The following is a 22548-nucleotide window of genomic DNA, read 5'->3' as shown; positions in this document are numbered from 1 at the left end:
GGTTGATCTCAGGCAGGCAGGCAGCTGAAGAGACCCCCTCCAGGGTCTTTGGGTCCTTGCTGGGTCTGTGTCGCGCCATCCGGGAGGTCGCGCACCCGCCAGTCAGACTATTAATGATTGTCATCACTGTTAGGCAAAAAGAGCCAAAAACCAGGACCAGACCTGAACCATAACAAGCCTTTATTATGGGGATGATCTGCCGGGCTGTCTCCCAACAAAGGAGATAAAGCAACATGGAAGAACAGAAGCTTATTTTATAGGAGTGGGGTGGGATTAGCCCGAGCTGGGGTAGAGTTGAGTGAAGTAGTATCAACGGATTGGAGGAGCCTGTGACATCACTGGGAGGGACTTGTGACATCACTAGTTGCTACAAGGTAGCAAATGTCAGGTTACCTTTCTTGGCGGCAAGAGAAGCATGTTGGAAAGAAGGCTGCCCTTTGGTGGGAGAAGCCATTTTTTAACCTGGTGTTATAGGAGGGAGGCTGCTATTCCATGTGGCAGCCATCTTACGTTGCAGAGCATTATGGGAAGGAGGAGGCTGTTACTTTATGTAGCCTCCATCTATAGGCAGGGAAAATCTAACATTCACTGGCTGTCTCTTCTCCTTTGCTATCATTCACTTTTTGTTAGCTGCTTACCTTCCCAACCTTTCCCTAGTTAACCTTTTGTAGATCTTACTGGCCAATCAGAATGGAAACCGGTTCATAGACCATCAGGTCATGATCTCAGATTCTTTCGTTTTTCTTGGCTGCTTATAGTGCTTTTCACGTATGCCAAACTTACTTTATTTTTTCTGTAGCACTTTTGGAGATATTTTCTTTTGCTCAGATTTACAGGAATTCCTTTTTCTTAAAAATTAAGGTATTGAGTAATGACCCTCCTCCTCCCCCTGTACCCTTCCTCCTCGTGCTGTTGCTGCTGCTGCTGCTCCAGCTGCTCCTGTTTTTATTGTTCTTCTCCCTCTTTCCCCCTTCTCTTCTTCCCCCTTAATTTTGAGACAGTTTTATTAACTGTAATACTCACCTGAGTGCTAAGATTAGTGCTGTATACAGTGGTCCTCAGATTAGATGGTGGTTTTTTTTTTGTTTTGGTTTGGTTTTTTTGTCTCTTTAGGTACCGGGACCGAACTCAGGCGCTTGTGCTTGCGAGGCATGCTCTGGTACCACTGAGCTAAATCCCCAGCCCTAGATGGTATTCTATAGAATTTAGATTACTGTTTTTCCTGAGCATATTTAGTATAGTCAATTTTAAGCAGATTTATACAGTTTCTTTGTTTTGTTTTGTTTTGTTCCAGTGCTGAGGATCAACTCACGGTCTTAAGACCTCATGCATGCTAGGCAAACACTCTGCCACTGAGCTACATCTTGAGCCTTCATATAAATGTCCTACCATTCCCATTTTATCCCAGATTTTGAGTCACTTCTCTTAGTTGAGATAGTAAAAAACAAAAAGTGCAAAAACAATCTCCTTCTGTAGCCTTGGTTTTAGATAAACATTGAAATTGTTTAAGCTTTTAAATAAATATCCTTTATGTAAGAAAACACTGTACTAAAGTCAACAAATACTGCCTCCCTGAAAATTTAAAATGAAATATTGTGCATTTATGTGCAGGTATAATTAATAATAAGAACACTAGTTGATAGTGATTGATCACTTAGTATATGTTTGTACTTTTCTGTTCTTTATAAGTACTAATTCCATCCTGACAACAACACTCCAGCATGATTTGCCTCATTTATTATCTGTACTTTATTGATAAAGGTACTGACAAGTAGAAGTTAAGGAACTTGCACAGTATCATGCATCTAATAAACATATTGGTCATGTATTCAAAATAAAGAATGGAGCAAGGATTCAAGCTCATAGTACATGTAACAACCACTATGTCTTTGTGTGTGTTTATCTTTTAATGTATATCATCTTGCCTGCTTATCTGTTTATCTTAATGGAGTAAATATTCTTAAAGGGATTCTCATTTTCCCCTGAGATTAGGGGACAAACAAAAGTAATGGGAATGGGGTGATCTTTTTAATTTATGTAACTATCCCTCCGTGTTAGAGGGGAGACTGTTTCCAAAATTCCTTGAGGATTCCATTTATCTGCCAAATATTCAAGTCTCTTATATAAAAAGGCCTAGTATTTGCTTCTGACCTATGCATATACTCCTATATACTTTAGATCATCTCTACATTTATTTATAATGCCTAATAGAATTTAAATGGTTGTTACATTGTATTGTTTTAGAGAATTGTGACAGTACCATACATTTTCAGAACACCCCTCACTCCCCAACAGATATGTTCAGTCTTCAATTGGTTGATTTTGCATATGTGAAACCTGCAGATATGGAGAGCTGATTGTACTTTTATTTTCTGTGAGATGTCCACTTTTATAATTTTTAAAATTTGATTTTAAAAAGAGACAAATTGTGATTTCATAGATGTGTGTGATGGTTTCAATGATGTTTCCTATTTCTGGGAGAACAATGAGAGAGTTTATTTAAATTCTCACCATAAGATCTCCTTCCAGGCCATACTCAAGAAATTTGGGAAGAAAGATAATAGTGTTGACCTAAGATGATAGAAACTCCTTGTCTGTTTTCTTTATCTCAGCCATTGAAGACCTGTGCAGGATTATCATGAAAAACCACAAGTTATCACATCAAAATGTAGTTCCTAAAAATAATACTCATTAGTACCAGTGACATAAGTTCAAGATACTGTCAAAGATTTGGGTCACAAGCTATTGCCATGCCTGTATAGTCTTATCATTGGCTTTATCATATTTTTTGTATCTTATCCTCTGAACTGGTTCTTTTCCTTTTCCATAATATATTCCTCCATTTTTTAATTTATTTTTTTATTTTTTTTGAGACAGGGTCTCACTATGTAGTTGAGACTGACCTGGAACTCACTGTGTAGCCCAGGCTGGTCTCGAACTCACAGTGATCCTCCTGCCTCAGCCTCCTGAGTGCTGGGATTACAGGCGTGCGCCACCACGCCCAGCCCTCCATTTCTTTTTCTTGTCCTCTGGCCACGTTCTTTCATAATTTATTTCAGAATATGTTGCCTTTGCTGTTTGGTAAAAGGCGAAAGATTTATGCGATCTGAAGAGAAAACAGAGTATACCTTTGCTCTCTGGTAGCCTGAGTAAACTCAGGACCAGTATTGTTAGAGATAAATGGTCTGGTTCCACTGTGGGTCTTCCTTTGAGGACTATTCTAGACTCTTGGATTGAAAGGGCAACCAAAAAGACAGCTATTTAAGCAGATGTAAAGTGGCTCTTGTTAATTTTTACTCTGGAAAGTCACAGTCTGGCATGAAGTAGAGAATTTTAACCACTTCTCTTCATCCTGTTCTATTATTTTAGTTCAAGCCATTCTCATTTCAGACCTGCTGTAAAGCAGTAAGTCCTTAGTAGTTGTATTGCCTTTCCCTTGTCCCTTCCTGAGGTTGTGCCGTGAATTTACATTCTGTAGTAAATGCTCAGCAGTAGCAGAAGCAAATGAGATGCTGTTGAAATACATTGGAAGTCAAGGAAAACATGAAAAAAAGTGGTACTGTACAGTTCTTGTTAGTTATCTTTTATAATAGGTGAATTTTTAATGAAAAGGGTGATGGGAAGAACTTATATAGTATAGTAACAGATAAATGCTTTGTAAGAATAATGTTGAAAGACTTGAAGCTGACTTAGTCTTATACATACATTTAACTTTGGAATTTTGTGTCATGGAAAACATGCCATGTCTGTTTTTCGCTTATTTTAATAAAACATGTATGTCCAATCCTTAAATGTAGGCACATAGTCCATTAATTTTTTTCACTTATTCCAGATTTAAACATAAGTGATTTTTTAAAAATTATTAATGAAGTTTGTCATTACATAGCTTTTTAAAAACTGGGTAGGTTTTTTTGTTTACTACTGGAAAAAAAGGGAGTCTGCCATTATTGGTGTTAAGATTTATGACATACATTTGAGGGTAATAGTAGTCCCTATTCCTTTTTCTGTAGGTCTTTAAGACCCCTAGTGGATTTCTGAAAGTCAAATAGTACCAAACCCTAAATACACTGTCTTTTTCATACTGAAAATGGCTGTGTACCAATAAAACTTTAAGAGCAGGCATGTTTCCTGTTCCTTATTTTAGAGAATCTGGCTGTCCTTCCCTTCCCTTCCCTTCTCTCCCCTTCCCTCTCAAGATTTATGGTAGATGATCTTATAATTTATCCAAATTAAATAAAATTTTAATTACTTGAGAATGAAAATGGGCACCATTAATAATCACTAAGATGGTAGGCATAAATTAGGAGTGCTCTGGGCAAATTAGGGATATATATCACTTTATTCTCTCTGTGAGCTGATTTCCTTTATAGTAGAAGAATTCCCTAGTCCAGTTAACTTTGGAAAAGCAAACATAAAAGTACAGTAGACCTTAATCAGTGAGTGTGGTTTAGCTATTTCCCTCAAAAGGATTATTTGTATGGCAGGCACCTGAGGTTTGCCCTCCCAGGACACTCAAAATAATCTGTTTTCTGTCTGCAAATCCTTTATTCATGATTTTCCGTGTCCTTTTCCTAGCCCTTTCTATATTGTAACCCATCTGTCTCCCAAACCTCTGCATAAATATGATCATCTTTAGAAAGAAGCCATCTGTGAAACGCCTTTTAGACCTAGAACTTGGCAGTTACATTTTATAAAAATTCAAATGGCGCAGCAGTTTAAACCAGGTCCTCAAATGTGGCTGTGTATCAGGAGTGCCTCAGTAGCTTTAAATTCCTGGGTTCCATTCTGAATCTCTTGATCAAAATTATTACCGGTGTTTTGTTTTGTCTTTAAACTCCTTATATGAGTTTTATTGGTTTGGTGTTTGGAATCTAATTAAACCAGAATTACTTGATGTACGTATTTACTTAGAAGAAACCTTTTATAAAGTTTGTTTCCACTTTCTTGTTTTAAAATTGAGGCTGGAAAGAGTAGCCATAGGAAATTACTTGTTGAAATCCCAGTGCTTGTTACTGGTAGAGTAGGACTAAACCCAACTTTGCAGTTTTTAATTCTCCTTTTAGAACCTTTCATCTTGATATCGGACATCCCTTTTACCTAAGTTTTGAGAAAATCCTAGAGTGCTTAGTACATAGTAGTCAGCTTTTTAAATTTATAATGACTACTTTTAATTCACTTTGTATAATAGTGCCTAGACCCTTTTTGGCTCCTAATGATTGCTTCTTGATTATTGTGTTGCTTACCTCTAGTCCTACATTCAAGGAACACTTATTCTGATAGTTGAAGATAACAGTCAGCATGAAGTCATCTCAGAAACATCCTATCCCAAACTAGTTCTAGTCCGATTAGCCTCCAGAGGGTCATGAAACCAAACTGAATTCTGTAACAGCTTACATAAATAATTTTTACAAGGCAACAATAAATAGACACACAAAATGGGCAAAGAATTGAACAGGCTTTTTTTTTTTTTTTTTGGTGGAACTGGGGATCAAACTCAGGACCTTGCACTTGCCAGTCAGGCACTGGTGCCACTGAGCTAAGTCTCCGACCCTGAATAGACATTCTTACAGAAGAGGAATTTAATGGCCAATAAGCTTATGAAAAGGTGCTCAACATCATTAGTCTTTAGTGAAATGTAAATCAAATTACAATGAGATACCATTCATAGCCAGTAGGATGGCTAAAGTAAAACAGTTTGGTGACAGTGTAAAATAGTGCAGATACTTTGGAAAACAGTTCGATAGTTCTTCAAAAAGTTGACCATGGACTTACTATATGACTTAGCATTTCCTACCTTAGTTATGTACTCAAAAAAGAATTAAAAACAGATCCACACAAAAATTTGTAATGTATACAGCAGCATTATTCATAGCAGCTAAAATGTAGAAATATCTCATATCCTGTAGCTCATGAATGGATAAACAAAATGTGACCTTTTCATAAAATGAATTATTTGTCAGTAACACATGGATGAATGTACAACATGGAAGAATCTGAACACACCTTGTTCATTAGAAGAAACCAGTCACAAAGGTCTGTCTATTTTTGGTCTTATTTGTGTGGAATATCCAGCATAGTCAAGGCCACAGAAAAGGAAAGTAGTAGTTAGCAGGAACCAAGAAGAGAAGCCATGAAGACCCTAATGAGTTGGAGTTTCTTTTTGGGGTGATGCAAAGGTTCTAAAATTCAATAGTGATGATTTCATAACTCTGTACTAAAAACTACTAAATTATATTTAGTGATAGGATTCTATCCCAATTAAACTATTATAAAAAGTGTTATATTTAGTGAAGGTTGATGGTCATATTAGTGATGTGGCAGAAGACTAGGTTTAGTTGGCTCAGAATATTTACCCTCAGTTTTCTGTCTTTAGGAAGTATGAAAGTTTTTTTTTCCTAAATTTTAAGGGAACCATTGTTACCCATATAATTTTATTTATTTATTTATTTTTAGTATAAGAGTTTTAATACTGAATTTAAAAAAGATTAAAACTTGGTACACATTAATATCTTTTAATATCTACCTTGCTGTCATTTTCTAAAAAATATTGAGGTAATTGAAAAAAGAGCAGTAGATGAAAAATATTAGAAATAATTTTGACTTTTAAACTTATGTCATTGTTAAATTAGGTACAGCAAGGTGGGCATGGTGGTGTATGTCTGTAATCCGAGCACTGGGAATATAGGGGCTTAGAGGATCACATGTTCAAGCCCAACTTGGGCAATTTAGCAACTTATTGAGACCCTGTCTCAAAAGCAAACAGTAAAATAAGAGCTGGGCATATAGCTTATTGGAAATACAGTGGGTTCAATCCACATTAACGAAGGCAAAAAATTAGATATAGCAAAAAAAAAGAAATTTATTTTGCCAAAAGATCAGATCTTTGATGCTTTAAAGATCCTTCATTAACTGTAATGTATACCTAAAATGTACCACTAAACTCAGTGAGGGAAAAAAAAATAAAGATCCTTCATTGATAAACCTGAATTTTCGAAGCAGGTGGCGGAACCACTGAGCCAAATCCCTGGTCCACATTAATCTGAATTTTAATAAGGAATGGCTCAGAGATGGAAATTGCCTGAAATTTTTTTAACACCCCCTCCCTTGATGAAATAGTAATACAGATAAGTTATATATTAGAATAAGATTTCAGGCAGCATAGAAAGCAAAAAGCAGGAATCATTAGAAAATTCTAAATTGGTAAACATTTTGGAATACCGTAGTCCTAAGTCAAGCCTGTGGTAACTACTGATTTTAGTAAACTACTACTCAGTGGTTCACTGTTACGATTTTTCTGTTAAATATATGCTGGTGTAAATATTTTTTAGCAGAGTACAATGGCATATTAACCACTTTGGCCAGACACTTTGTGTAACTTGGACTGTACAATAGAGTGGGCGCCCTCCTGTGGTTATGGAGAACAAAATTTCAACTGTAAACAATCACCCTAGCTTTGTATGAGTTTGCATTTCTCTACTGTTTCATAATAATAGTAATTCATGATTGAGTTTCATTTTGTCTTTCCCTTCCCTTCCCTACCTTTTTGGTGTTCGGGATTGAACACAGGGCAGGCAAATCTTTAAGTGCTCTGTCACTGAGCTGCATTCCCATTCATGAATTTTTTTCCGGTAAGCATAAAAACCACTATATGACCTTAAAACACTGAGAATTGGAGAGAATAGCATCTTGTCTTACTTGCAGAAGATACTAAAAGAGGTATAATTTGAAGGACAGAATATAAAGAAAGAAAGATGTCAGAATATGAGGAGAAATAAGTAATGGTAGTATCTGAGAAGCTTTATGACTGACGTAGAAGTGAGGTACTTGAATGTTCGAAGGTATATTCCACCTTCCTTTACAGATGTTCCCCAAATGGCACTCTAGTTCATCATTTATGTATTTGTCCTCAAGAAAGGAACAGATATTCATGCAGCACAGTTTGAAACTTATCTCATTTAGTGGGAATTTCAGTTTAATTTGATTTGGGGGGTGGGTACTGGGGTTCGAACTCAGTCCTTGCGCTTGCAAGGCAGAACCACTGAGCTAAATCCCCGGCCCTCGCATTTAATTTGAAATAAATGTTCAGACCTGGTTTGTACTGCTGCCCCTATGTTTATCATTTATGGGGATTTTATTTGAAGGAATAATTTTTAAATGAATGTCCCCTTTAAATTATATATATATATTTTCTATTTGTAATGGGGTGGTTTTTTTTTTGTTTGTTTGTTTTTGTTTTTTGGGGTTCCGGGGATTGAACTAGGTCCTTGCGCTTGCAAGGCAGGCCACAGAACCACTGAGCTAAATCCCCGGCTGTAATGGAGTTCTTTTAATACCTTTTTTTTTAGTTAAAAGGTTAAATTTTGTATTTAATGATGTTTGTGCCTCATATCTTCATTGATAGTCTTATATTTCTTTTGCCCAGTTATTAGAAAGGTTCCTTTTTTTTTTCCTACCTGGGATCGAACTGGGGACCTTGCATTTGCTAGGCAGGTGGCAGCGCCACCGAGCTAAATCCCAACCTGAAAGATTCCTTTGTTAATGGCATTATCAGCTATTGCCAGATGATTTACAGATCTTCATTAATCCATTAGTAAGAGAGTGAGGCAGCCAAGAAAAATCCTGGTAACAAGTGAATTTTCTTGTGTTCACACAATTTCACGTACTGTATCACTGTTTGACATGAAAATGTATGTTTCAGTTCACAGTTTAAAATATCATTTTCAAAATTCTGATCCAGTTATAAAGCCTTTTAAATTAACAAATAATGCTGTATTTATACAAACTGAAAAACACTTTCTGCTTATTTATTTATTTGTTTGTTTTTTGAGATAGGGTCTCACTATGGAGTTGAGACTGCCCTGGAACTCACATAGCCCTGGCTGGTCTGGAACTCACAGTGATCCTCCTGCCTCAGCCTTCCAAGTGCTGGGATTACAGGCGTGCACCACCATGCCAGGCTCTGCTTATTTAGATATATACAGTTGTAATACCAGCAATCTACTATTTTTTTAAAATTTTATTTATTTATTTTTTTGGAAACAGGGTCTCATTGTGTAGTTGAGACTGTCCTGGAATTCACTATGTAGCCCAGACTGGTCTCAAACTTGCAGCGATCCTCCTGCCTCAGGCTCCTGAGTGCTGGGATTGCAGGCATGCGCCACCACACCTAGCTAAATTATTTTTATTTTAAATATGGGCTTGCAAAAATGCATTTAGTTTGTGAGCCAGGCATGGTAGAATATGTCTGTAAACCTAGTTACTATAGGGAGGCTGAGGCAGGAGGATTGCAAGTTTGTGGCCTGCCTGGGCATCTTAGACGCTGTATCAAAATAAAATACAAAGGGAAGATAAGATTTGAAATTCACTACTACTAGAAGGAGAGGGCAGGGAAAAGGCTTTCTCTCAGTGAAGAAGGTACAGACCTTTTAGTTCAAAGCTTGCTGATGAAAACCTCAATATGCAAAATAGATCAATGTAATTTAAGTGAAGAATGAGAGCTAATCCTAGGTAGCTATCACATCCTACCTCCATATTCACCACTGCTCCTCAAGAAAGTTTCAGGGAGTAGTGAAGCAGGATTCTCATACAGTGAAACAAGACACTGAGGCTCTTTCTAAGAAATAGCGTTTATTTGAGCTGGCACTGACTCGATTAACATCCAAACGCAGAGCCCTAGGCATGACAGAATTTATACAGTTCTGGTGTCTTTGTCTCCCTTATATGGTAACTACCTCTTGATTGGGTACAATCCATACAACAGACTATGCTAGAACCACACATGTGTACATGGAAACTAATTATGTCACATTGTCTTCCTCTGTTCTGAGGAGGCCCTCACTGCATTTCTTTGGGAGCAGTCCTGCCACATTCCCCACTTCGATGCTTGGACCCCCTGTTTTGGGTCAGAGAGCACCATCTTGGTTTAAAGGTTTATATTTCTGTGGTATCATCATGTGCGTGTCTGTTTTTCTTTTGTCCAGTGCCTCAGTCAGACTGGAGACAGGGGAGCTCAGGAGCTAGGCAGGATAGGATTAGACAAGTTCCCCAAATTAAGAGCACAACACCTATTAGGATTTTGAATTTCCCAAGGTTCAAAAACCATCTTCCAAACAACGCCCCAGGATTCCCGGACAATGAACAGTCATTCTCATCTGGTCTGTGATCTCTGTGACTTTTCCCTCATAATCTATTTGTAGACAACAGTTGCTCAGGTTACACTTTCTACAAACTCCTCCCTCTGAAGCAAGAAAGAAATATCTAAGGCCAAGTGGTTTTTTTGGTTTTTGTTGTTTTGTTTTGTTTTTGTTTTGGTACCAGGGATCAAACTTGGGACCTTGCGTTTGCGAGGCAGATGGAAGAACCACTGAGCTAAATCCCCAACCAAGTGGTTTCAGTAGCATTGCGCATTTTGGTTTGCTGTTTGGTTAACAAGTTAAGGGCTTTGGTAGTTTCATTAGTTATAATTTCCACAACTTCTTGCAGTCCAATTATGCCATTTAGCATGTAAATGGGGATGTGTTATTCCCAGGACCCATCCTCTGCCCAGGTGGCAGGGCCATGATATCGGATTAATTGTGTGGGAGTCCATTCATCTTTCAAATTGCCAACTCATGGGGTCTGTCTTTATCTTTGGGTCTCTCTGTCCCCATACACCTGGACTCCTAGATATTCTCCCCTAGCAAGAGGAAGTAGGAAGAAAGATGGACAGATCATTCCTAACACACAAGACCCTGACCAGTTTGTTAGGAGTACAGTATATGTTCTTCTGCATATACCTGGGGCCCACCATTCCATGTCCATGTCAGCGTTACCCCCAGGCCCCCAGAGATAAGCGCAGTTGGATAATGGGTGAAGATTTGGCTCCTGGTGATCTGGGAACCCTCACCATAGGGTTTTCTGGGTGGTTGAGTTATAAAATCTTTGGCTAGGCATGTTAGGCTTCCTAACAGGGACAGTGAACCTTCTTCCCCAATAGGAAAGACAGTTTTCCCCAATAGTTGAGGTTTTTGAGGAGCCAGACTCCTGTGATAGGACTAAGGCATCATACCTATTTCATTGTAGGGTTCTCAGGAATCTAGTACTCTAGCCTCCCATGGCCATTGATCTCCCATGTTGGTTCCCCCACATACATACATAGCAAAAAAAAATTTTTAGGGTCTGGACTATAGTCTCTGCCAAGGGTAGAAACAAGTTTTTTTTTGTGACTGAAATAGGGAAGCTTTCTATTGCCTCATAAAAGACCTTGTGAGTTGAGGCTAGGAGTGAGATCATAACCATCTTGAAGTACAACACAGTTCCTGGGTCAGTGTGTGTGTATGTATGTATATGTGTGTGTATATACGTGTGTGTGTGTGTGTGTCCCAAGGCCATTTTTCCATTTTTGGTCTCCTGGATTAAAGGTAGTAAAATTAATGAGGTTACAGATTACCAGTTTACAGCTATAAGTGGCAGCCCACTCTTGGAGGAGCCACAACCATTACCCTACAAGTGTCCCTGTGACACAGCTCCAATAGAGTTAGTAAGCCCAGCAGCCACCATAACATGTGGATTGGGGCAAGGCCTGTTCACACATGTACTTATCATTCAGCTTGTGTTCTTGTTCCTACAGTAGACCTCCACAATTCTGAACCTGTTTCTATGAATAGCTGCACAGATACTGGCAGGTGGGGATCAATAATCTGGGTTTTGCTGATTAACTGCCCCTCATGGGAGTGTAGGACCTCTAGCCATTCCTCAGTTGGAGAGTACTGCAGATATAAATAAATGCATTGGCTCACCTGTTGGCAGACAGAATAGGTGGTCTTATTGTGTTTGTAGGTCCCTGGGACTTTTCCCTGGCGTGAGAAGTGGGTATGGTATAGTAAGGTCCAGGTGATTCCTTGGCCTGGCCTGGTTATTCGAATATGTGGGTCATGTGATAGGGAGCTCAGGTCTACCAATGAGGCACCTAATAAAAACAGCCAATACAGCAAAACATCCTACCCATAACAGAAAGGAGGGCTAGCAGGTATCTCTCGCCACATTTCCAGCCAGCCAGGGTAGTCTCGGAAGGGAAATAACAAAAACCAGAGTTAGAGACCTGAGTACGGTTAGGGACAAGGGATGACAGTGAATAAAAGGTCAGATCCAAAAGATGTGCAGTCCATTTGTGTACATAGGAAGTAATTATGCCACATTGTCTTCCTTTATTCTGAGAAGGCCCCCACTGCATTTCTCTGTGTGGCCCAGCCACATTCCTTTGTGATGAGGGGTCCTGCCACAGTAGTTTGAAAACCACTGAGTAAATGTATCCTCTCATAAATGATTTCAAATGCTATCTCTATACTATACTACATTAAAATTTTGCCTGTTTTTCTTTTTGTGGCAGTCATGCTTTAAGGAGCCTTAGAGCTTTATAACAAGAGAGGAAACTAAATGTCTAAATGAAATAATTTAATAAAATATACAAAAGGGCTGAGGGTGTAGCTCAGTGGTAGGTATTCTCTCAGTATGGATGATGCCCTGGGTTCAATCCCAGTACTGCATATTTTTGTCTTATTTGCACTATCAGGTGGAATTAAAAGAATACGTGGGGGCTTTTTTTTCATAATAATGTAGTTGCATTATACTTTCATATTGTAAGTTTTTTGGTTTTTAGTTTTTGGAACTCAGGATCAAACTTAGGACCTGTGCTTGCCAGACAGGCACGGCACCAGTGAGCTAAATTCCCAGATCTTATATTGTAAGTTTTTTAAATGAAAAAATTAAGACCAAATTAATCAACTTAAAAGCTTTACCTGCTTTGAATGAATGGTTTTGTAGTGTAATGTTTAAAGGCCCAGACTCTGAAGTCATACTGCCTGGGTTTGAATCCCATCACTGTCACTTACCAGGTATATGACCTTGACAAGATTTTTGCCTTTTTTGTGCTTGTTTCCTTGTTTGCAATATGGTAATATTAGTTCCTACCTCGAAGAGTGCTGTAAGGATTAAAATGAATTAATATAAATACCAGTATAGTGTCTGGCACAAACATACTAAGGCCTATGTATTAACTATTGCCAATACTAAGTTTATATGTGAATTAATGCTGAAATTTATTGTTAAGGATGTAGTACTGTTTACTTTGTAAATATAAATCACTTATCTATTTTTTTGTTCTAAAAATGTCTGTATTTGAAAATAAGCACTAAGTTAACATACCATTTTATAAAGCTTCTTCTGAAAGGCTTTATCACAATAATCTTTTTCCTTTTTTTTTTTTTTCTTAGGCACGGAATGTTAACACTGGTGAATTAGCAGCAATTAAAGTGATAAAATTGGAACCAGGTAAATTATTTAAAATTTGATATGTCTGATTGCTAGAAAGTTATTGGATGTCTTAAAGCTTATTTTAATGTTTGGTCAACATTCTCTTATTTTCCCTAACATCTTCTAGGAAATAAAACTGATTGTCTGCTCTTTCCTCCATCTCCTTAAAGCCAGTATAACACATTGCTCAATTCTTTCCTGAAAGTAACTGATAACTGGGAACGTGAGGGGAGCTCCTTAAGAGTCTTGGTTCTATTTGAACTCAATAGCTAAATTGTGACAGCTAATAGTGGTATATTTCCAGGATAACACTGTCCTGTAGTGAGGGGGCAGAGTAATGTATTAGAAAGAACTGAACTGAGATTTGGGAGTTTAGTTCAGAGATAGCTAACCTTTTAGAGCTTCAGTGATAACATCCTGTTGAGGCGTGCTTGCTACCACCACTGGCTAGTTCTTGATCTCCCACCTTTTTGCTCTGTGAATGTGGGCATGTAAATTCAAGGTGCTGAGACTCATTTTCTCAGTAGTCCTAGTTCTATACCTGTGCAGTAATCACCTCTGACTTGAGTAGTTTATTTTGAAGTCCCTAGGACTACTGCATACATTCTCTCTGTGTTAACTATAGTCTGCTTTTGGATTCCCTTACCTCCCATGAAACCCACGTCCTTCTGAATTAATTGCTCAGTCTTGTTTATTTTCTCAGAATCCTCTTCCAACCCTTTCTCCCACCTACTGTATGTAATTGTAGTAGTGTCTAGCCTGAGTTCCACAGCAGTTAGAGGGCCTTTAGGTTTTACCACCAGTGTGAACAGAAATCCATTCAGAGATTTTTCAAGGGTGAGCAGACATTTTCTGTAAAAGGCCAGATGCTGTTTTAATATGCCAGTGATGGTCTTCATATACAGTTCTTTGCTTCCTACTCCTCTCCTTGCCTCCCAAAATGTAAAAAGAAATCTTAGCTGAAAAACTATTCTTAGAAAACCAGGCCACCTATTGTTAAAGTTTGCCTACCCTTGATTTAGATCTCATTAGTGAAGTTTTTAGAAGTACTATTAAGAAGAACTTTTAAGGATGTGTTGATTATGAGCAAACCGCCCTGGAATATATTGAGTAAAAAGCACTATACATATTTAAAGATTTTATACAGTCGAATTATATTCTAATATTACAAGACAGATTTTCTTTGTTTTCCCCAAATCTTCTACTCTTCAAGTTTTAGAAATTTAAGAAGGATATTTGAAGTTGATGAAATCTGAGGTAAGAAGAGAAATTAAAGATTTCACATTTAAAGCATGGCCTTCATTTTTAATCAAGAAGTGCCTATGTTATTTGATGAAATGATTCTAGTCAGAAGTCATTTGTATATATCTCAATCCCTCAAATCAGCCAAGTGTCTCCTTCGGGCAGCCACCCCAAAACCCAGAATGATTTAAGATAATTCCCCTTAAGGAGATCTGCTGCAGTACTTAAAACAGCTAACTTGTCACTCTGGATTTGTCTGTGTCTCCAAGTTTTAATCAAATTTCTCCTGTGTCTCATAGAATTCATTCAGTATATGTTTTAATTTGTATAATGTTTGAATTGTTATGCTCTCAATCTCTAACACTGCCAAGTGTTCAATATCAATATATTAGTGTATTAAAAGTAGAATATACAACTAACAGGAATAAAAATCATTCATATTGTACCACCCAGAGATAGCAAGGGTTATTACAAAATGTATGTATATATTTATATTTAGTTAACATTGGATTTTCTACGTAACATTCTTATAGAAACCACTTGAATTTTTATATTTAACTTCTTTGTCTTTGCTTGAATTTTGGGAGAAGTGTTTACTTGTTGGTCCATTTGGCTCAGTGGTTAGGAGCATAGGCTCTTGTGGCCTATTTTGATTCTAGTTTGAACTTGAACACATTGCCTAAGCTTTCCGGACCTATTGTTTTCTTATCTCTGAAATGGGGATATTAGTGGTAGCTTCCGCTTCAGGTTATAGGGATTAAGTGGGCTAACATGCGCTTAGTACTTGCCATAGGAAGTGTCTGATATTACTGTTACCTCTGCTACACTTGTCAAGCTGTGACCAGCCATGTTTCATGTATAAGAACTACCCTCCTCCACTCACAGTTATTTTCAATCAGATCCCAAATATCCTGTCATTCCAGCCCTTAATATTTCAGTAAGTATCCCTAGAGCTTAACTTAAAACATAACCACAGACAAGAACCCTCATACAACCCTGAAGGGAAGTGTAAGATGGTGCCACCACTTTGGCCCTTTTCTAAAATGTTAAACATAAAATTTTCCATAATGACTCAGCAGTTCCATTCTTGTTTATCTGCTCACACAACTACTTTAACATATGCATGCTCATAGCAGCATTACTCATAATATCCCAAACTTGAAATCATTTTAACTGTCTGTCAACTGGTGATTGCATACAGTATAATAATACTATTTTATAATTTTAAAAACTGCTGATACCTGCTATGACCTAGATTAACTGAAGAAATGTGTTAAAGTGAAAGGAGCTAGACAAGAGACTACATACATATTATGGGATTGTTTTATGTGAAATGTTCAACTAAAGACAAATCTTTGGAATTGGAAAGTGGATTAGTGTGTGCTGGTGAGTTGGAGGCAGAGGGATAGATTAACAGCTAACATGCATGAGAAATCTTATGGAAGTAATGGAAATATTCTAAAATTGAGTTACAGTGATGACTGTAAAACTTGGTGAATTTCACTGGATGGTACACTTGGAATGAATGAATTACGTGATTTTAAAATATATAACCACAATACAAAAGCTATTTGGGAAAGCTGCTGGGGATCAAACCCAGGGCTTCATGTATGGTAGGCAAGCATTCTACTACTGAGCCACACCTCCTGTCCCAAACAATAATGATTTCCACACATAGAGATAGTTGATTTGTCTCAAATTTCTTTCTTTTTCTTTTCTTTTTTTTTTTTTTTTGGTACTGGGGATTGAACTCGGGTCCTTGTACTTGCAAGGCAGGCGGCAGAACCACTGAGCTAAATCCCCAGCCCAGTCTCAAATTTCTTCTATGTTTGTAGATATATCCTTTGTCTCTTTTTGTCTTTATTCTTTTAAGTTTTCTCTTGAAGAAACTTGGTCATTTGTCATATAGAATTTCTCCTTAGTGTAATCTGGATTTTGCTGATCGCCTCCCGGTATCATTGATAATTAGCTCTAGAAAATTGAGTAGAATCTGTATGGATTTAGGATGGGAAAGGACTACTTCATGGGAAATGTTACACAGTTCTCTACATTAGAATTTTTTTGGCCAGTCTTCTATTTCTTAGCTAAAATCAAATCTGAAATATCAAGTGTGATGTGATAGGTTTTAAGAATTTGCACCTTATTACTTTTTCCTTTAAAAAAAGCTCAACAAATTTGAGTTCAATGAAAACTTGAGACATTTTGATAAAACTGTTTTAAGTGGAAGGTTAGTTGAAAGGTGTCTCATTGTGACTCCTTATTCTTGTGGCCTTAAATTATATTGCTTTTCTTCAGTATCCTTTGATTAACCATCAGTCTACCTTTTTTGTACTAAATTTGTGAAAGCAATATTTGATCACTGTAATAAAAGTAAAAAAACACAATTAAAAGGGGACACCAAAGTCATTTATTATTGTATCATTTATATAACCACTGTCAACTCTTTCGTGATTTTCTCCAGGTGTTTTTGTGTTTTAGTTGGCTTCCCCATTCCTGGAACAAAACACCTGACACCATGACTTAAGGGAGGAGAGGCTTAATTTGGCTTATGGTTTTGGGGGATTCAGTTCATAGTTGGCTGGCTCCTAGGCAAAAATGGCATGGTAGTTGAGGAAAGCTGCTGACCTCAGGGTACCCAGGAAGCAGAGACACAGGGAGGAGGCAGGGACAAAACTATACCCTTCAGATATAGACTATATCCCCAGTGACTCACCTATCAGGCTTCACCTCCTAACACATTCAGTTACAGCTTAATATGTTTGAATACTGCTAGGCCTATAAACAGGCATTGCAAAGGATGAATAAGATAAGAAAGCAGTGAATGGCATAGCTCCCTGAATGGCAGCGCTTCCCCAGAGCCTCACAGAAGTGATCCATATTGGGTGGCCAGTGCCATGAAAATCTGTCAGCCTTGAAGACCTGTCTTGTCACCATTTCCACCATCAGGTCGGAGGCAAGGGACGTTATTAGGATTCAGCAGTGATGTAACTGCTGTTGGAAAAGGCAGTTAATTACCATGATACCTTCTTGTGCTTTAATGTTCCATTTCTTACTATGTTCTCAGACTTGTAGCAGGCCTGGCCAGGCTCCCCACAGGTACAAATACATGTATCTATGTTTGGTATTTTATAGATGTAAGAGGTGTATTGTATACATTTGCTTATTTTCATTGAAAAACTATATCATGAATATTTTCCATGTTAACATTTCTACATGAGCATCTTTTAGTTGGCTGCAAGAGTATTCAGTTGCATAAAGTAGTTATTTAACCAATCCCTACTGATTTCCTATAGGGATGTCTTTTGTTGTACACATGATTATTTTATCATAAATTCCAGCTAGTCAAAGGATATGCACTTTTAAAAATTCTAGGAAGAGATATACTAGGAATACTATATGCTAGGAGGGTTGTACCTGAAATTTCCAGGGTTTTTTTTATGCCTTTGTTTACAAAGATATCATTACAATAAAATGTTTACTACTGAGCAAAAATTGAGCTCTTACTGTTAATTAGCATCTCTGTGAATCTAGTAGTTTGATATTCTCTCCCTTTTCCCCATATACTTTTTGGCCCTTTTATTTTGTAAAGACCGTTTATGTCAGTTATGTAATTAGTATTTATTTGTTGTCTCTTAGATGCCAGGCACTGGAGTGGATGCTGGGCAAATATTGTTAAATAAGGCAGATGAGTGTTAACTTTGAGAAGCTTGGATTTTAGTTGAAAGAGACATAATAATTATAGAAGCATGAAAATAAGATAATCTCATGCTCTAAAATAAGGTGATGTAAAGTGTAGGGGAAAGGGAATAAGGGAAAAGAAAAAAATATGAGAAAATGAAAAAATGGAAATAAAGTGTTTTTAAATGGGGAGGGGAGGAGGTGAAGGGAGGGCAGGGACAAGGGGGAAAAAATGAGAACCAAGACCTGTCATGTAAAGGTACAAGATCCCAGTAATGACTGTAACTGTATTGTATACCTAGATTGTACCAATAAACTCAATAAAAAGAAAAAAAAATAAGCTGATGCAGTTGAAAGTGAGTGGGGAATACTTTAGCAATCATTGTGGTCTGGAAATGCCTCTCAAAGCAGAAGACATTTGGATTGAGATTTGAATAATTATTCTTAAAAAACAATCATTTGACAGTCTTGGGAGAAGAATATTCCAGGTAATAAAAGGAAAGTGCTCTGAAATAAGAATGAGCATAAGAAGTTTGAGGACAGAGGCCAGCAATTAGGAGCCAGTAGGAATACAAATTGACATGGGTTGAAAAACTACATAAGGCCTAGATTAGAGATGGTCTTGAGTACTGTGGTAAGGAGGTTAGATTTTATTCAGAACATAATGGAAAACTTTGGGAGAATTTTTGGCCTGAATGTGGAGTCAGTAGAATCAACAGTACTGTTTTGTTGTATATATTTTTACATTTCTGTCAGATATTCAGTGACAGTTTGATACATGCATCTGGAACTCCACAAGGTAGAGTAGAGATACAAACTTGAAAGTCATCAGGGTATAAATGGTACTTAAAGCTGTGAAAAGGGATGAGATCACCTGGAAGAAAGTACAAAGAAGAGAAAGCTGAGCTAAGGTTAGAACTTTGGGTAATTCCAGAATTAGCAGTCTGCTACAGAAGGAGCCCTGCAGAAAAAACACTCAAGAGTAACTCAACCAGTTACACTTAGCTAAGAAACATACTGGATGGATATTTTGTCATGGAAAACCATAGAAGAAGGTATTTTAGGAAAGCAGGGCATGTAGACTGTCAGATGATGCTGAACTGTGTGAAGAAAAGGACTGAAAGTTGAGCATTGGCATTGGTGAGTTTAATAGATAGAATCAGGTACAAATAGACTGGTAAAGCTAGTTAAGGAAAGAATACAAAGTAGAAGAGATAGCAGGAGAGTCTGCTTTCAGGGCCTTTTGTTGAAACGGAGAGATGAGGGAATGGAGCATTAGCTAGAAAGGCGTCTTCAGTTTATGAAGGCTATTTCAGCATGCTTTATGCTAACTTGGGTTTTGTGTCAGTGGGAATGACCAGTGGAGAAAAGACAGATTGATATTGCAGAAGTTAATAAGAGCAACTCTGGAAATAAAGAGTTTGAGAAGATGGTGAAAGATGGGAATCTGAGATATAGGTCTAAGATCAGAGACAAGTGATGAATTGCAAGAAGACAGCATGAGTACTTTTGCAGGTAGATTGGTGGGTTCTTACAGGATTGTATTCATTTTCTTTTTCAACATATAGGATGTGGTTATCCGCCCAGAACCAGATGAATGACTAGAGATTTAATGAGAGATAAACATGTGGAATAGGCATCTTGGAGAATGGCAAAGTTTGTTTCACTCTGTCTTGGTCTTTGTCTCTGTTTCTCATCGCAGTCTTGGTCTTGGCCTCAGTCTGTCTGTCTTCTGTGTCTGTGCGCGCTTCTGCATGCAGGAGAGAGGTTTTGGGATTTAAGAATGTGTTTTACTATGTTAGTCTGTTTATTTATAATAGAATACTTGACATTGGTTAACTTATAAGGAACAGAAATTTATTTTCCACAGTTCTGGAGGCTCTGAAAGCCAAAATTCTTGTAGAATGCTCTCTGTGCTGCACTGGGGGGAATGGGGAGGATTGGTGTGGAGAGCAGAGCAGGGAGGGGTGGCGTGGGGTAGAGGACTCACAATTGCTTGCATGTGTATATACACACACACACACACACACACACACACAGGCACATACACAGGTGTGTGCATGCACACATATGCAGTGTCCTCAGTGGCAGAAGGGTAAAGAGACCATGTTGGATCCTCTTCCTTCTCTAACAGCGTTAATCCCACCCCTTCATGGCTTAATCACCTCATAATCTTGTTATGGTGGCAATTAAATTTCAGCATGAGTTTTGGAAGGGACAGACTTTCAAACCATAACAGAGTGTCTGTAAAGGAGTGGTTATAGCTCTGACCCATGGAATCTGAGCTGAGTGAGAAGGAAAGTAAGAACAGGAAGGTGGTATGCATAGTAAAAATGAATCGGTCAGTGAGATCAGTCTTGAGATAGAAACATTGGAGTGGAAGAATTCAAGTCATTTAGCTGGAAAGAGTGGAAGTGACAGTGTGAATGGAAGATTTGAACAGCCCTTTAAAGGTGGTGTATTTATGAAGGATGACAAGATTTAAGTTATATCCCTGAGAGTGAAGAATGGGTGAAGTAGGGATTGTTGTAGCTGAACAGGCCAGTTATTCAGGAGACCTGGGCATTCCGATGATCGTTTTTGAGATTCATCAAAATGAAGTAATGGGATAAAATAAAGTAAAGTAGTAATGGGAGAGGCGGAGGATGAGCCAGGTGCTGTATATCAGCATCTGATAAGATCTCCAGAAATGCAGCAGTGAGGAGGGCCAAGAGGTGATCCACTGTGATTGCAAGCACTTCAAGGACAGGACAGGGATTTTGGTAGAGAATGGGCAAGAGGTATTTGAAAGCAGTGAAGGTGGAGAAAGTGTCCAATCTCATTGGTGTTAGTGCTGTTGACATTTCGGCCCAATAGGTGATGAATGTACCCACATGTACTTCTTATGAAAGAGAAGCAGTGAGATTTATAATTTTATAGTAACAATATACATAAAACACATGTCACCCAATCACACTTTTTATTTGGTTGCTCAGTAAGACTTTTTCTTTGCCACCTCCTCCATTTTGCAGAGTTTTGGGGTATGTTTTATTTTGCTGTCATACTGGAGAGTTTTGAAGTCTAATGGTATGTGTGTGTGTGTGTGTATGTGTACGCACACACACACACATTTCAGGATATAAGTGAGTAGTAAATGATGAAAGTTAGAAAGTAGATCTGAAAGCTTCTTGAGTCCAGGTTGAGTACTGTGACATGTTCTATTAGTCAAAAGTGTGGGGCTGCAAGCCACAGGATAAGAATAATTAACCTATTTTTGTGGCTTTGTGGTTAAATGAATGTATTATTTTCTTTTCTTTTTCATAACAATATACAGAATTTGCAATAAAGCTAATATTTCACTATGAAAACCTCTGAAATTAAATTACTGTTTATAACAGATCAAGAATATGTAAGCTTTGTGATAGATCAATAGACTTGAAAGGAAACAGTACTTCTGTATTGGCATGTTGGAGGGATAAACTATTGAACAACAATTGTTGGAAATTTTAATACCTTGCTTTTAGTAATTGATTGAACTAGGCAGAAGATCAAAAAGGCAATGGAAATAACTATAAACTGAGCTAAGCCTGTAGGTCAGTGGTAGAGTGTTTGTCTAGCAAGGTCCAGTCTCCAGCAACACAAAAGAAAGGAGAGAGAGGAGAAATAAGTCTAAACTAACAAGACTTAATAGACATCTGTAAAATATTCCATCCAGTGGTAGCAGAATGCACACTGGATTTTGGTGGGGGTTTTTGTTTTTGTTTGGTTTGGGTTTTTTGTTTTTTTTTTTTTTGAGACAAGGTCTCACTGTTTAGTCCAGGCTGGTCTCTAAGTCATGGCAATCTTCCTGCCTTAGCCTCCCAAGTGTTGAGATTACAGGTGCACACCACCATGTCCAGCTACATACTGTTCTTGAGATTTATGTTTTGTAGTTTTCACTGTGCAAGTCTTGCATTTCTTTTGTTAAATTTTTTTTTTTGTAAATTGTTATTGTCATTAGCATTATTGTCCATGGCAGTTGCCCAACATCAGTTCAATGAGATCCTGTTTTAATTGGAATTATTTTCTTAATTTTCAGAATATTCATTCTGTGTATAGAATAACAGTTGACTTTTATATGCATATCTTTCACCTTTGCTGAACTTACCAATCCTGGTAGTTTTTTCTACATATAAGATAATGTAATCTGCAAATAGAGTTTTATTTCTTCCTTTCTAATATGGATGTCTTTTATTTCAGAAATATACAAGGCTGGCCCGGGAATTTAGCTCAGTGGTTCCCACACCTGCCTTGCAAGAGCAAGGACCAGAGTTCGATCCCCGGTACCAAAAAAAAAAAAAAAAAAAAAAAAAAAAAAAA

At 37.7% G+C, this 22548-nt stretch overlaps 1 protein-coding gene and 1 pseudogene across 4 annotated transcripts in view; one reads left to right on the top strand and one right to left on the bottom strand.

Annotated features, from left to right (window-relative positions):
• LOC104848809 overlaps positions 1–21053 on the bottom strand; it is a 39910-nt pseudogene extending 18857 nt beyond the window's left edge.
• The window catches only part of Map4k3 (mitogen-activated protein kinase kinase kinase kinase 3), a 166224-nt gene that overhangs the window by 46333 nt on the left and 97343 nt on the right, over positions 1–22548 (top strand). For all 4 annotated transcript variants that reach the window (XM_010604957.3, XM_010604958.2, XM_010604960.2 and 1 more), the window contains one exon: positions 13251–13308. The gene's annotated coding sequence lies outside the window, so the exon portion shown is untranslated. Of the gene's footprint in view, positions 1–13250; positions 13309–22548 lie in introns of those variants that run through there.

Source organism: Fukomys damarensis, unplaced genomic scaffold, assembly GCF_012274545.1.
Source record: "Fukomys damarensis isolate Sample0158 unplaced genomic scaffold, DMR_v1.0_HiC HiC_scaffold_2, whole genome shotgun sequence".
In the NCBI taxonomy this organism is placed as follows: domain Eukaryota; kingdom Metazoa; phylum Chordata; class Mammalia; order Rodentia; family Bathyergidae; genus Fukomys; species Fukomys damarensis.
Note: the sequence above shows the minus strand (reverse complement) of the source record. Positions and strands in the feature narration are given on the sequence as shown.